At 33.0% G+C, this 17,108-nt stretch overlaps 1 pseudogene; it reads left to right on the top strand.

Annotated features, from left to right (window-relative positions):
* The first annotated feature begins 1,673 nt into the window (after window positions 1-1,673).
* On the top strand, window positions 1,674-1,774 carry LOC116457204 (U6 spliceosomal RNA; annotated as a pseudogene).
* Window positions 1,775-17,108: the final 15,334 nt, after the last annotated feature.

Raw genomic sequence — 17,108 nt, 5'->3', positions numbered from 1 at the left:
GGTTCTGTTTATATGCTGGATTACATTTATTGATTTGTGTATGTTGAACCAGCCTTGCATCCCAGGGATGAAGCCCACTTGATCATGGTGGATAAGCTTTTTGATGTGCTGCTGGATTCAGTTTGCCAGGATTTTATTGAGGATTTTTGCATCAATGTTCATCAAGGATATTGGTCTGAAATTCTCTTTTTTGGTTGTGTCTCTGCCAGGCTTTGGTATCAGGATGATGCTGGCCTCATAAAATGAGTTAGGGAGGATTCCCTCTTTTTCTATCGATTGGAATAGTTTCAGAAGGAATGGTACCAGTTCCTCCTTGTACCTCTGGTAGAATCAGCTGTGAATCCAGCAGGTCCTGGACTCTTTTTGGTTGGTAAGCTATTGAGTATTGCCACAATTTCAGAGCCTGTTATTGGTCTATTCAGAGATTCAACTTCTTCCTGGTTTAGTCTTGGGAGGGTGTATTTGTTGAGGAATTTATCCATTTCTTCTAGATTTTCTAGTTTATTTGCATAGAGGTGTTTGTAGTATTCTCTGATGGTAGATTGTATTTCTGTGGGATCGGTGGTGATATCCCCTTTATCATTTTTTATTACATCTATTTGATTCTTCTCTCTTTTCTTCTTTATTAGTCTTGCTAGCAGTCTATCAATTTTGTTGATCTTTTCAAAAAACCAGCTCCTGGATTGATTAATTTTTTGAAGGGTTTTTTGTGTCTCTATTTCCTTCAGTTCTGCTCTGATTTTAGTTATTTCTTGCCTTCTGCTAGCTTTTGAATGTGCTTGCTCTTGCTTTTCTAGTTCTTTTAATTGTGGTGGGTGTCAAATTTGGATCTTTCCTGCTTTCTCTTGTGGGCATTTAGTGCTAAAAATTTCCCTCTACACACTGCTTTGAATGTGTCCCAGAGATTCTGGTATGTTGTATCTTTTTTCTCGTTGGTTTCAAAGAACATCTTTCTTTCTGCCTTCATTTCGTTATGGTTATTTCATTATGACTTCATTTCATTATGACTATTCCAGTAGTCATTCAGGAGCAGGTTGTTCAGTTTCCATGTAGTTGAGCGGTTTTGAGTGAGTTTCTTAATCCTGAGTTCTAGTTTGATTGCACTGTGGTCTGAAAGACAGTTTGTTACAATTTCTGTTCTTTTACATTTGCTGAGGAGAGCTTTACTTCCAACTATGTGGTCAATTTTGGAATAGATGTGGTGTGGTGCTGAAAAAAATGTATATTCTGTTGATTTGGGGTTGACAGTTCTGTAGATGTCTATTAGGTCCGCTTGGTGCAGAGCTGAGTTCAATTCCTGGGTATCTGTGTTAACTTTCTGTCTCATTGATCTGTCTAATGTTGACAGTGGGGTGTTAAAATCTCCCATTATTATTGTGTAGGAGTCTAAGTCTCTTTGTAGGTCACTCAAGACTTGCTTTATGAATCTGGGTGCTCCTGTAATGGGTGTATATATATTTAGGAGAGTTAGCTTTTCTTGTTGAATTGATCCCTTTACCATTATGTAATGGCCTTCTTTGTCTCTTTTGATCTTTGTTGGTTTAAAGTCTATTTTATCAGGGACTAGGATTGCAACCTACTTTACAGACAAGCAAATGCTGAGTGATTTTGTCACCACCAGGCAAATTTTATAATAGGATTATCCATAATAGCAAAAATGTGGAAATTGCTCAATTTGGCAACACACATACACAAAAATTGTAATGACACAGAAAAGATTACTATAGCCCTTGTGCAAGGATGACAGGTAATTCATGAAGCATTCTATATTTTTATTGTACATTTAAAAATAACTAAGAGTATAATTAGATTGTTGTAACACAAATAATAAATGCTTGAGGAGATAGATACCCAATTTTTCATGACACATTGCATGCCTGTATCAAAATATCTCATATGCCCAATAAATATTTATACCTACTATAAACCACAACATTTTTTAATGTGGAAATAAAAACAACTATTATATATCCACAATTTTTTTTAAAATGTGGAAGCCAACCAAATGACTCTCAATGGAGAAACAGATAAACAAAATGTGATGTATCCATTTAATGGAATATAATTCAAACATAAAAAAGGAATGAAGTGCTGATACATGCTATAACATGGATGAATCTTGAAATCATTACACTAGGTAAAATAAGCTAGTAATAAAAGTTTTACATACTGTATGATTCCATTCATATAAAAGTTCAGAATTGGGAAATCTGTATATACAGAAAGTAGATTAATGCTTCGATCTAGGCAGAAGTGTTTTGAAGGAGATGATAGCTGAATGTTACAGGGTTATTGGTTTGTTTTTGAATGATGGAAATGTCTTAAAATTGATTACTGGAATAATTTCACATATTCATTAATAAACTGTCACCCATTAATGTATACTTTATATACAGAAATTATATGGTACATAAATGATATCTCAACAAACCTATTTAAAAATAATGGAATAGGATTCTTATAGGATGTAAGAATCTGTATGTGTGTGACTATCTCTTCACAACTGTCTTTCTATTACATACTTATATTTTTATTTATCTGTATTTCTATAAATGTCTACATTTACATCTCTAAATATTCACCAATCTATCTATGTATGTGTCTATTCTTGAATTTTTTATTGTCTCTTAATTTTTACCTATAAACACTGTGCTGGGATATTTTTTTCCCTCTCTTTTTTTGGATTGGAATATTTTATTCTCAAGCTATATATTAATATTTATTTGTTCTTTTATGCTCTAAGATATTTTGCAATGCCTAGTGCTAAATAAATTATGGTCATTTTAATTAAAATTTATTAATCAGTAAATGCATAAATCTTTATTGTGAGCAATTGTTTTCTACATTTAACCATTTAAATATCCCCATTAATTGAAAAACTGAGGTTTATAGCTATATCTCTCTATAAATATATGTATATAGATAGATCTATATTCAAATCATTGAAAAAATTACTTACACGTAAAAGTTATCTCACCTAAAGTTGTTAAATACACATGAAATTAAGTTGCTTTCTTACTTTAAAAAATTGCCTTGATGAAGTAATAACTGGAATGCCAATTTGTTTACATTTTACTTAATTAATATATTAAACAATATCATTACTTCGATGTTGGTATTAGTATTGCTGATTTTTAATGTCAGTAAGTTTATATATTCAGGATTTCCTATTAGTTTCAAAGTGGAATCATTAGTACTCATTAAAAGACAGCCTCCTGTTAATGAACAGAAACATTTTCTTATACTCAGGGGCATAGACCTAGCAATGAGTGATAGTAAATAAGATGAAAGATATGTGCAAAACTTCAAAAGTTTTTTTTTCTTCTTTAATTTAATGCTTCCACGCTGATCTTCAAAGAATTCTTCGTATCTCATTGAAGAGTATTAGCGAAGGTGTATCAAAAAATGGTGTAATTGGGAAAATATTTGAGTGAAACTTTGACATTTAAAAGCATTCTAATTTGGGGTTGGATTTTAGGAAATCTGGAATGTAGTCATGTTTTGGCTCTAATTATCTGTTAGAAAATGAGTTTTGATTGTGATTTTTCTTCTGATGTATTCTTCAATTCCACTTTTTAATTGCAGACTGCAGTACACTAGGACAAATGTGCTTAACAAAGCTTGTATCTGTCATAGGTACTAGAGAGCGGAGATTACTTCGCTGATAGAATTGTGGACTATGGGAAGATAATCAAAGAAAAGAAGGTTTTCCTAAGCATGAGCTGCCAAAGGTGCTCACCGATGTTTTATTCAGACAAAAGAGCTTTCTAGCTTCCTTCAGAGCTCACGTTTCAGTTGCTTACACTTTCCAGCAGAGGAAAAGACACTCATGAATGTAATATTACCTGCCCAATGATTAAATCAAACAACTTTTTTTTTTTTTTTGCTTTTAATGACAACCTGAAGAATTTTTATTTAAGAAATAGTACAGAAAAATATTTTTAATCTGCCTTTTAAAAATTTTATTTCATCATTGGTAGGAAAAGAAAGTCAAATCAAAAGAAAGAGTTTTCTAAATATTGGAAACTTACTTATCAAATAGGAAAAGTTATCTTGTCTAAGTAACTATGAATAAGAAATAGTGTGGAATCCCCACTTTGGTGAAGTATAATGGTAACTGAAGAGTATGGAAGTCTGTGGGTATGAAAGTAAGAAAAACACCACATATCTTAGTTGGGAAGCCTTTGATAAACATTTATTTTCTGCAATTTTATACATTCAGATCTAAGCTACAAAACCTCCAAATTTTCTGTAAACAAGGTGGAACTTGTATTTATTTTTATTACATTTAAGAGAATAAATGGCAATACTTTCCTCATATTAGGTTTTAAAATGTGATGCATTCTGAGACTTTTACAGCTTTCTATGCTAATCCTCATGTACTCTTTATTTTCAAAGATCTCCTTTCTGAAAATGCCTTACATTCAAATTTGTCAACTTCATATTTTAAACTGATTATTTAAATATTATAATTTTTATTGTAAATGCTGCTTAAATATCTAAATTTAGTTATTTTGGATTTATGGATTATCTCTAATTCTAAATACTGTAACTTTGAAGCACATATATGTAGGCTAAACTAAATAATAAAATAAAAACTCATGAAATTCTGAAGAGATTATATGTTGCATATTATGTTTGTTCTATTGAATAATTGGTAATGTTGATGATCACATTATACATACTATAATCTGACTGAAAACACAGGTCTATTTTCCTGATACAATTATAGTGAAGTACTGTGGCGAACACTATGACAGATTGTAACTTAACATAATTTGTTCAAAATTACCATAATTGTATTAATTTGAATAGTAATTTAAACATTAATTTGGAACCTAAACTGCATTAATGTTATTTAAGTAAATATCAGATTAATATTAATTTAAAATCAATTTTAATACTTTGCATTATGTTATCTATTTATATTAATACCTTATTTTATTTTTATTTTTAGCTCTATAGATGAATTTAATGTCCTTCAATATCAGTTCTATTTGAAAAGTTATAAACGTGTCCATTTGAAAGGAACCCCTGCATCCCCTACCTTCCTGCTCCCTGTATATCTTTTTCCAGTCAACTATCCAGTCTAATTTTAGTTACTTACAGGTTATAACTGTTCCATTTATTCCCAGGAACTATACTGTTGGCACCGCATGTCTACTTTTTCATACTAGACATAATTATATTTTGATATTAAGTTATCCATCACAAAGTACAAAATATATATTACGCATATTTGTAAGATGAAAAAAGCAAGTATTTTTATCTCTAGTTTACAGATGAGGTAAAATTTTCAGAGATGTTAAATGACTTCAGCTACTCACATGCCGAGAAAGTGGATAATGATTCCAGATCCAGAGTCTAAGGCTCTTTCTCTAACGTGGAAGACACCATGTAAAACAGAAAAGATTCAGAGTGATTATTTGAATAATTGATTTTTATAACTGGCATTCTTTACATTTACTTTCCCAATAGAAGGTGATGAATTCACATCGTTGAACACAAATGAAGGGGAAAACAAAACAAATCAGAATCAATATAAAAAAATACTTTTCAATGTCAGACTTTCATCCTTTAAAATCATTAAGCATATGGGAAGAAATCAATGTTGTACTCATTCAAAATCAATAAACTGCTTTTTCTCTTCACTTTATTTGTGTCGTTTGCTTTTATGATTTGTTTTATTTTTAAAGTATTTCTAATATAGCCATAAACAGTTTTAAAAATTACCAGCACATAATAAAAGTTTTCTATGTCAATATCCTCCTACAGCTGCTGCTCCAATATTAGAGTGGAGTGAGCAAGATAAAATTTTAGCATGACCCAAAAAGAGATGTGCTCTTTTTATTATACTGTAAATAATTGCTTAATATTATCCAATATCCAGTAAATATTTTAATTTCCAATTACCATTACACAAATATTATTAACAGTGTGTTTGAGTCAACATCCAAACACACAGTCATTTTCGTTGGTTGATAAACGTCTGAATTTTCTTTAGTCTACATTTTCCCATTTTCGTTTCTTTCTCTCTGTGTGTCTTTTTCTTTCCTTACGATTTTTTTTAGCCTCCTTGTAATCTGTTTTACTTGAGAGACTTAAATATTCTGAGTTTAGATTTTGCTGGGTGAATTCCTGTGGCATGGCTGCAAATTAAAAGTTATATCAAAATGAAAAAAATTAAGGTTTTTTTGTGTATGAGGGTAGCAGGGAAACTACATCATATGTTGCTTCCATCACTGTCTGAAATATCAGGTCTTTCTTCTTGTGTTTTACTCATTTTGAAATGTTAGGTTATGTTTTTCATTCCTTTTCTGCACATGTCTGTATTGAGGGCTTTTATGCAAATACTGTGCTTCTTGTTCTCATTCTATATAGTTCAGCTACAATTTCATTTTTTGGTACTCATAATACTTAAAGTTAATTTTTCTAAAGGTATAGGGAAACAAGAGATTAACTTAGCTTTTCCAGCATGCTGGCTCTAAAAATTCCTCTTTGTTTCATTTCATTTCATTAATTGTTCTAAATGTGTCAATTTGCATTTCACAAGAAACCAACCTGTGATAGGAGGCAATTCTTAACCATAACAGCTTAGGTTGTAACCTCCAGCAGAGGTTTAATAAGAATTTTATTTCTGCTATTTAATATGCTTTCTTCCTGAGTTCTGCCTTCTCTGCACTGGCATTCTTCCCCCATTCCCATTCTGATTTTGTCTTTTGCACGTTACTTTCACAAAGCAAGTACAAAAAAGCAAAATGTTATAATGATTGTAGAGAAGATACTGCAAATGAACGGTGAGACTGAACAATCCTAGAACTACTGTCTCCACAGAAGTGAATAGAATATATCAGACAAATATTATAAAAATTAATATATTCTATTTAAGATGTTTCAAAATATAAATGAGAGAATTAAATATACAAGAAAAACTAAAAGGCAATTAAAATAATTAAACAGATATAAAATGACACAATTTATATTCTGAAATGAAATATATTTGTACTAAACTAAAATAATAAATTTGGCAAAGAAAAGCAAATTAAAAATGGAAAACATTTAAAGACATTACATAGAATGTGGCACAGAGAGAATTAAAAATTGAAAAATATTTTTAAAAATGAAATTATGAAATAAAGACTAGAGGGGTGAGCAGAATCCACACTTCCAATTAGAGTTCAAAAAGGAATAGAGAAAATAATGATAACTGTTTAATAAGGTAATCACTGAACTTTGTTCAGAATTGACAAATTGGATGCATCTGTGAATAAAGTAAACACGGTTAATTCCAAATAGAGAAAGCAAGAGGGATAGACAGAGAGAGAGACAGAGAGAGACAGAGAGAGAGAGAGACAGACAGACAGACAGACAATGGAAGAAAGACAAAAAGAAAAGCCCGTATCAAGACAACTGGCAGTCGTATTCATTTGCTAGGGCTGCCTTAAAAATGCATCTCAAACTACGTGGCTTAAATGGGTTAATACACTCTTGCACTCCAAACTTTGTGTCAATATCCACTTCACAAGAACCCGATCTGTGATATGTGGCAGTTCTTAATCATAATAGCTTAGATTATAACCTCCAGCAGGTGTTTAATAAGAATTTTCTTTCTGCTTAAATAGCTGGAGGCTATAATCTAAGGTGTTATTATTAAGAACTGCCACATATCACAGGTTGCATATTTGTGAAGTGGATATTGGCATAAAGTTTAGAGTGCAAGAGTGTATTACACCCATGAAACGAATAGGATACAGGTTGGGCAAAGAAAGAAGTCGGACTGAAGGTGAGCTTGACAAATCCTCAGCCTACCCAGCAGGAGCTCTGGAGTATGTCAGAGTTATGCTGTATCAGGAGAAGTAGACATTTATATTTCTGCCTCACTCAGTCACCGGTTGTGAGCTACTCTGGGAAGAGAATGACTTTAGACAAGATGACTCTTTGCAACTGAGCCAGAACCTGAAGAAGCTGGCAGACGTCTGGATGCTGCCTGCTGATCATCCTGCCCACATTTACATGGATGGCCAAGTCTTTCACTGAAGGAGATGTGGGAAGTACATCTCCTTATCTAGCACACTCCCATAGCAGAGCTGCAATTTGGAGTAAGTATTCAGTGCACCACTGCTATTTTGAACAATTTAACTGCATATAGTTTTAAAATGTCTGCTTGGCAGATGGGTTGAGAAACAGCATAGAACCATATCAAAAAATACTGGAAAAATATTGCGATAGCTATTTCCGATAAAATTTTTTAAAAGATTCTTATGAATCAAGTAGAAAAGATCAACAACCTAGTGAAGAAAAAAGAAAAGGGGAAAGTAAGTATATGATAGCTTGCAAAATAAGAAGTATAACAAGCTTAAACCCTGCTGAAATCTGACCAAACACACTAATAATAAAACACTTATTAAACTTAAATAAGATGGAATTTTTAGTAATCAGTTTTGTGAAGTACAAAATACTTGTAAAATTCACAATATTGACAAAGGTATAGAAAGACTGCTTTTATATACTATTGAATTATAGGATATATTGCATAAAACATCCTTACCGGACATTTGGCAATGTCTTCCAAATGAAAAATGTACTTCCTGTTTTTCACAGAATTTCCACTTTTAAGCATTTATCCTAGAAACATATGCTTGTTTGGGCACAAAACCATATAGACTGGCAATGCTGGAAACAATTGTCTATCAATAAGAATGGAGTTTAATTATAGTACTTTCAGATAATTAAATATGACATGAGAATTAAAAGAATGATGGATATGTGTACTAATAGGAAGTGAACTCAAAGACTTACCATCATTTGAAAAACAGTGCAAACTTTTACCAGAAGAAGGTACATAAGTATGTATTCATATACCAATTGTTAACATTAAAGATATGCACTTATATGGATATACCGGCATATGTTAACAAAACAGCCACATACTCTGTGAAAATTATATTTTTAAATGTTAAACTTACTTCTCAAAATGAATTTCCTTTATTCTAATGGTGTAAAAATTTATCTTAATGAAATAAGAGGACAATTGTTCTTTTAAAAAATTTATAGTTTTCTATTATTTATTATTCTATTATTTTTATATTTGTACCATATGAACATTTTGCCAAATTCTGGATCTCCATGTGATAGGCAGTTTCTGAGATGATTCAAAATCCTGACATTCATGCCCTTGTGAAACTCCTTCCTTGTGGGTTGGCTGGACCTACTGCCTTGCTCATAAAAAAGAGAATACGGAAGAAGTGATTGGATGCCATTTTCAAGATTAGATTTTAAAAGACTGTGGCTTCCGTCTTGTTCAGATTCTTTTTTGTTGTTGTTGTTGAAACGAAGTCTCACTCTGTCACCCAGGCTGGAGTGCAGTGGCATGATCTCTGCTCACTGCAACCTCCACCTCCCAAGTTCAAGCGATTCTCTTGCCTCAGCCCCCTGAGTAGCTGGGACTACAAGCACGTGCCATCATGCTCGGCTAATTTTTTGTGTTTTTAGTAGAGATAGGAGTTCACCATGTTTGTTGGTCAGGCTGGTCTTGAACTCCTGACCTCAAGTGATCCGCCCACCTCGGCCTCCCAAAGTGTTGGGATTACAAGTGTCAGCCACCGCGTCTGGCCCATCTTGTTCAGGTTCTTACACTGGCTCTTTTTGTATTACACCTACCATGAACTATGGGAAGTTTCCAGTTGATAGCCAGCAAGAAACTGAGGCTTTCAGCCCCACAGCCACAAGGAAGTGAATCCTTTCCATGGCCATCTGAGTAATCATGTGTTGATGAATTCAAAGCGTATCCTTCCTTAGGCCTTCACATAGATGGCAGAACCTGGAAAGATACCATGTTTGCAACTTTGTTAGTGACTCTGAAGAGAGAACCTAGCTAGGTTGTGCCCAGATTTCTCACCCACAGAAACTATCAGATAATAACTACAATTTGTTTTTAGCCAGCAAATTTAGGGAAAATTTGTTATGCAGCAATAGAGAATTAATATAGGTCACACGTTAAAAGTTAACATTTAGACAAAGACAAATATCATTGTGATAAAATACACCCCTGGGGTAGTCAATACATGTACAAATTTTAACAAAATGTATTTTTATTATAGTGCTATTGCCAATGTTACTGGAAATCTAAAAATTTGACATTATTTGCCAGAAACAAAGTTTATTCTCATTTTAAAGTGTCATTTTAACTGCTCTTATTATAACTATTCTGCACATTTGAAATAATAAATTTTAACAATATAAGTTGGGTTAGTGACTCTTAAAGGGTGATCTATGGATCAGTGGCATCTGATGTTGTAACATGTTAGAAACAAAAATTTCTGGCTTCTTTCCAGACCTAAAGAATCTGAAATTCTGGAGGTAGGGACCAGTGATGTATGTTTTAATAATGATCCAGGTAATGGTGATGCAAAACACACTCTACATTTTATAATTTTCTGCTGCTCTTGCCATGGTCCATTTATGCTTGCAGTTCATAAGTGCATTGAGTTAGTGAATGGATGGGTTGGCAGGTCTAAGATGGCCTCACCTACATGTCTGAAGCCTCTGCAGGAACGACTAGAGGGCTGAAATTAACTCTCTTCATCCATGGTTGCTCAACATTAAATAGTCTGACCTGAGTGTTCTTAGGTGATATCTGGATTACAACAGAATAAAATTATGGAAATACCTAAGGCTTTTGCAGATGAGTCACACAGACACAGGCTCACTTTTGCTGCACTTTAGTTACGTTGTATTGGGGAAAAAAAGTCATACGACCACCCAAATTCAGGGGATAGGAAAATAGGTAGCATCTACTTCTGGATGAGAGGAGTGGCATGTGCATATAAACGAGAGAGGTTTTATTGTCTGATCATCTTCAAAGACAATCTCTCACACAATCAGTTAAAGTTTCAGCACAGCAATGATGTACATCACTTCCCTCATAACAGATTAGCTAGAACCCCATATGGCTCTACCTAATTTCAAGTAACAAGAAGTATATTCCTTGGGGTACCCTGAAGAATGACCAGATTGGTGAATGACAACAATGTTTACTCTATAAAGAGACTCACTTTCCTATGAAGTGAGTATTGATGATGATAGTGATATAACCATAAAATCCTTTTTTTCTTCCTCTTCTTTTTTAGTTGTAACTAATCAAGACAAGGACATATTTATTATTTAACTCCCAGACTTGAAGATTTACATGTTGGTAATGATGCTCATGCTTGATGCTTTATAAAGAGAAGCATTGGTGCTTATAATTGAAGATTCATAAAGAAAACCTTAGTGCACTACTTTAAAATATTTTTTTCTAAATTTATAGAGCATATTAAAATAGATTTTATTTTTTCCTAATGCTTTTTCATGCATTCTTCGATTTGTAGTATTTCTTGAATGAAGCTTTTTCTGAAAAATTGGTTCTGAAAATGAAACTGAAGCAATATAACTGACTTGAAAAAATGTCTGCGTTTCCATCTTTTTTTAGTTTTAATTTTGTGCTCACCAACATATCATATCTGATGGATCGAAAAGACAAGAGTATAATTAGGGAATATGTTATATAAGAAACATATGTACGCTGTCAGCACCAATTGGGTTATTTCTTGTCCAGGTTCTAGCAGATACACAACTTTCTCAGAAAATAGTTATTAGAAGACATTTCTATGTTATTACAGCTAAATAAAGTTTTATTTAATAAGATGGTTTAATATATAATATCCATTGTTTCATCTAAAGTCTTGTGTAAATATATAACAAGGCAATTCCCAAACCTTCAGATACGCGTTTTATCTTTGACCTATGACTAATAAACGCACCCCTAGAATCTATCAGCTCATGGAGAGTAATATTGAAATGTTCCATGGCATTTTAATTATTTTCTGAAACCTAAATCAGAAGTGTGGACAAATCATCACAAATTTATGATTCTCAATCACTGATACATTTACCAAGTTTGTCTATCATCAATGACAACTGCATGTCACTACTCACTGCTGATTTTTCAATCTATAAATAGTTATTTAATTAGAATCAACTTTTTGATAACTGTGTGCAACCCAGAAATCACTTAGCAAGCCAAGGATTGCTGAAGAAGATATGACATTAACCCATTGCATTGTTAAACTGAAAGGAAACATGGTAGATTATGCATGTTCAGCTGATGGTTAAGATATGGAAGTAATACTTTTGATAATATTACTATTTTTGTGTTAAAAATACGATTTCTGACCTGAGCACAGTGGCTCACGCCTGTAATCCCAGCACTTTGAGAGGCCGAGGTGGGTGGATCACAAAGTCAGGAAATCGAGACCATCCTGGCTAACACGGTGAAACCCCATCTCTACTAAAAATATAAAAAATTAGCCGGGTTTTGTGGTGGGTGCCTGTAGTGCCAGCTACTCAGGAGGCTGAGGCAGGAGAATGGTGTGAACCTGGGAGGCTGAGCTTGCAGTGAACAGAGATAGCGCCACTGCACTCCAGCCTGGGCAACACAGCGAGACTCTGTCTCAAAAAACATATATATGTATGTATATATAATAGTTTATCTATATAAATAAACTATTATATATATTTATATATAATATATAAATACAATAAAATATTATATATGTTTAGATATTTTATATAGAGAGATAATATTATATATATGATTTCTCTGCAACTATTCTGAAAGCAATGTACAGTTAGAATCCTTAGCCTGAATAATTTTCAAATTTATTTGAACATGAGCTACCGCAAATGATTCAATCTATAATAATTATATATATATATATATTTGAGACACAGTCTCTCTCTGATGTGAGGCTGGAGTGCAGTGGTGCAATCCCAGCTCACTGCTACCTCCACATCCTCTGTTCAAGCGATTCTCCCCCCTTCAGCCTCCCTAGTAGCTGGGACTATAGGCGCGTGCCACCAGGTCTGGCTAATTTTTGTATTTTTAGTAGAGACAGGGTTTCACCATGTTGGCCAGGTTGTTCTTGAACTCCTGACCTCATGATTCAACTGCCTCGGCCTCCCAAAGTGCCAGGATTACAGGTGTGAGCCACTTCACCCGGCAAGTCTATAGTAATCATTTAAATGTCATCTTTACCTTCTAAATGTTGCATTCATAGAGATCTTTTATAAAATCTTAAGAAAAAGCTTATTTTTTGAAGTTGGACTAGTAAGAAAAGAAGTTTTTGCTCTCTTGTTTTTCTTTTATAATTTCTTCTACTCTTCCTATATGTGTCTATTATATGCATATATATATATGTGCACAGATGTAGACACATATGTCTCTACATAGACACATATATGTATGTGAAATACTCATACTATAGACATATATATGTGAGAGAATATATATGCATGCATGTATGTGTATATATATATATATGAACAAGTACATCTGAAAGATATAGGCATATATTTTATTTCTCAAATATGTATGCATTCATGCATTGATGTGTTATATATATATCCAAAAAATACATTAAAGAGCACAGACACCCACATATAGACATGTTGTGGAGAACATAACTTCTTTCCCCATTGTATTTCACCACATGATACAAACTAATCACAGATGTTACTAGATATGGTTTGGCTGTGTCCCCACCCAAATCTCATCTTGAATTGTCGGTCCCATAATCCCCACATGTTGTGGGAGGGACCCAGTGGGAGATAATTGAAACATGGGAATGGTTTCCCCCATACTTTTCTCATGGCAGTGAATAAGTCTCATGAGAGCTGATGGTTTTATAAGGGAAAATCCCTTTTGTTTGGCTCTCATTCTCTCTTGCCTGCCACTGTGTAAGATGTGCCTTTTGCTTTCTGCCATAATTGTGAGGTCTTCCCAGCCACGTGAAACTGTGACACCATTAAACATGTTTTTCTTTATAAAATACCCAGTCTCAGTATGTCTTTTTCAGCAGCATGAAAACAGACTAATACATTACTTAAAACAAATGAAGCCATCTAACTATTTAAATATTTAATTGGATGCATCTGATATATTTGATTTGGACTTGCTTCATCTTGTATCTTGAGTTTATTGTATTTTTGGTCAATAATTCACCCAAAATTAGGACCTATCATTAAGTAAAAATGCAATAACATAAAAGATCATGGAACATTCTAATCAGATTCATCAATAGAATAAAGAAAACAAAGAAAACCCAAAATGAGTATTTTATTTTGCTTGTCTGAGGATAAAATTCAAATGTATAAATTAAAATAGTTTAAAATATTTTTGAGCAAGCTACTTACATGCACTCCTCAGAATTAGCTAGTACAGTTATTTTTAGCTAAAATACATAATTATAAAAGTATGTTATTCCATTCTTGTGGAAATAGGGGTTTCTGGGAGTATTCATATTACTAGGAGCTTGTGTCATTCCATTTTCTGTGATAGTAAAATATCTTCTCTAAAAATACTTGGTTATTACTCATTTTGCTTTCACTCTACATTGAAATTTCTCTTTTTCTTATTTGTATTTTTCTCAAGACTAAAATTACTTTATATGTTTTTAGAAGCAGTAGGGGGATGAAAATATTAAGATACACCTAGGTAGTAAAACACATAAACTTTACCCATTTCATCTCTGTGTATTTAAAATTAATCAAAATTTCTATAGTTTAAAATATTCTAAAAGAAATTTTAAGAAAAATGAAGAATTTGTACTTTTATTTATGTTTCTTTAACTCCTTTCCTGTTTAAGAATGAATGAATGATTTTACAATTATACTTTCCTAAAGTAATCTACATATTCATTTTTTGTCTAGGATTCAGGTATCACTAATATATTAAAAACCAGACATTTTCAAATATGAGAGAACCATTTTTTTAAACTTTAGATTGCTGAAGTGATCACTGGGAATTCTCTTGATTTTAAGAAGAGATATTATAAAAAATCAGTAGTTACAAGTATAATTAAAGGGATATATTTTTAGACACAGGTGTTTAGAAATATTTCCATTGGGACAGATAGATCAATTGAGGTTTGGTCGGGAGAGCAGTATTATTGTGAATGATACTGAATAAAAGATTTATTACAGGGATCATACCTCACACAATTGTGAGAGCAAGTGAACAATTTTCTGTAGGACAGCATTTCTGGCAATTGGGCAGAAACCCACAATAGAAAAAGGAAAGTCAGAAAACAATGAAATTTATGGCAAGCTATAATCTGCAAAGTGAAACTGGAACCCACAATTTTCTGCATATAGTGGTTTTTGTTTCTCACTCTTGCCTCCAAATCTCATACAGATGTCTTTTATGTTAAACCCTAAACTGGAGTCAGTCATGCAAGTAATCTTGAAAAATAATCCAGCCTAGAATAATTCATACAATACAAAAACACAAACAACTTCTGATAAATGTATGACAACCTATGGCTTAGATTCAAATGTCACATTTACTATCTATAACTTATCCAAAATGCAAATTAGACATTATAAAATATCTGGTTTAACATTTAGAAATAAGTTGTACCCTTCCTTTTTTCCCTCTAAATAAAAGACCAAAACCTACTCTATACATATCAGCAAAGACATGAATAGTTGCATAGTATCTAAAGAAAAAAATAAAACCTAAGTACTACAGGAAATATAACGAAATATTGAAATATGACAAGACATATGTTTATAATTTTGCATATTAAGGACCTAGATACATCTTTCATAGAAATATAAAAATATTTTCACTCTGAATGACATTTATTTTTATTTGTTGAATGCAATTTTATTGCAACATTTTTTGCCAGGTGATCCTACAACTCTGATCCATTTATCTGTAATAATATCCCTGAAAGCCCGGGCGCGGTGGCTCACGCCTGTAATCCCAGCACTTTGGGAGGCCGAGGCGGGCGGATCACGAGGTCAGGAGATCGAGACCATCCTGGGTAACATGGTGAAACCCTGTCTCTACTAAAAATACAAAAAAAAAAAAAAATTAGCCAGACGTGGTGGCGGGCACCTATAGTCCCAGCTACTCAGGAGGCTGAGGCAGGAGAATGGCGTGAACCTGGGAGGTGGAGCTTGCGGTGAGCCGAGATTGCGTCACTGCACTCCAGCCTGGGTGACAGAGCCAGACTCCGTCTCAACAACAACAACAACAAAAATCTCTGAAAAACAGCCAAAGAAGTAAGCAAATAAAGACTAAATCCTTCCATACGTGCATTCATTGAGGTAAATATAGTTAGTAAATTCTATTTGCATTAGTAAATGAAAGCCTACTTAATAAAGTATTTATAGTTGTGATAAATACATTTCATTTGTAAAATGGCTTACTACACTATGGATTATGCAGTGTTTGACGTCATGTACATAGGAATATAAGCACAAATATTACCACACAGAAAACTTGAGTTTTAACATAAATGTCACAGCAAATCATTTAAAATTATCATAAATTTTAATGTCAACTATTGCATTCTTGGCTATTTTAGTAGTTTTTATCAGTAGCATAATTGTACTTTGCATTGCACTTGTGAAATTTTGCTTTTAAAAAGATTGGTTTCTTGTCCATAGTTGCAAATTCCAGCACGGAAACACCATTCACAAATAGGGAAAGTATACTTAGCAATATCCAAGGCTGAGAAGTACCACGAGTTAATTTCATAATATGATCATTGTTGATCCTATTAAAAACAGAAAAAATAATCATCAAATATTTATTTTAAGTATTTTGTGGCTCTTGTAACTATTTTTGAATTGTATGATAACATCTGAATAGAGTAAAATCAAATTTCAGTATATTGTAGAAAGGGTTCATACTAGAAACCTGTAGGAAGACTTCCATAGAGTCTACAGATGCCTTAACTCTCTCTTTCAGGTGTATGAGTTTATCTGGTAGTACATTTTGAAGAAAAAAAAAATGCCTGAAAGGTTTTTTAGATGAATTGAGCAACGGAGGAGTTGAAATGTGATTCAATTCTACCAGAGACTTTAGCTGATCCTACCAGATATTCTGGAGATGAAATGGCCTATCAAATGTGTCTAATATTGACACAAGAGAAAAGGTTTTGAGATGAATTGAACAATGGAGGAGTTGAAATGTGATTCAGTTCTACCTCAGCTGATCCTACCAGATGTTCTGGAATTGAAATGGTCTATCAAATGTGTCTAATATTGACACAACAGAA

The sequence above is a fragment of the Hylobates moloch genome, unplaced genomic scaffold (assembly GCF_009828535.3).
Source record: "Hylobates moloch isolate HMO894 unplaced genomic scaffold, HMol_V3 SCAFFOLD_17, whole genome shotgun sequence".
Taxonomy (NCBI): Eukaryota; Metazoa; Chordata; class Mammalia; order Primates; family Hylobatidae; genus Hylobates; species Hylobates moloch.
This window is presented reverse-complemented; position numbering and strand designations above follow the sequence as displayed.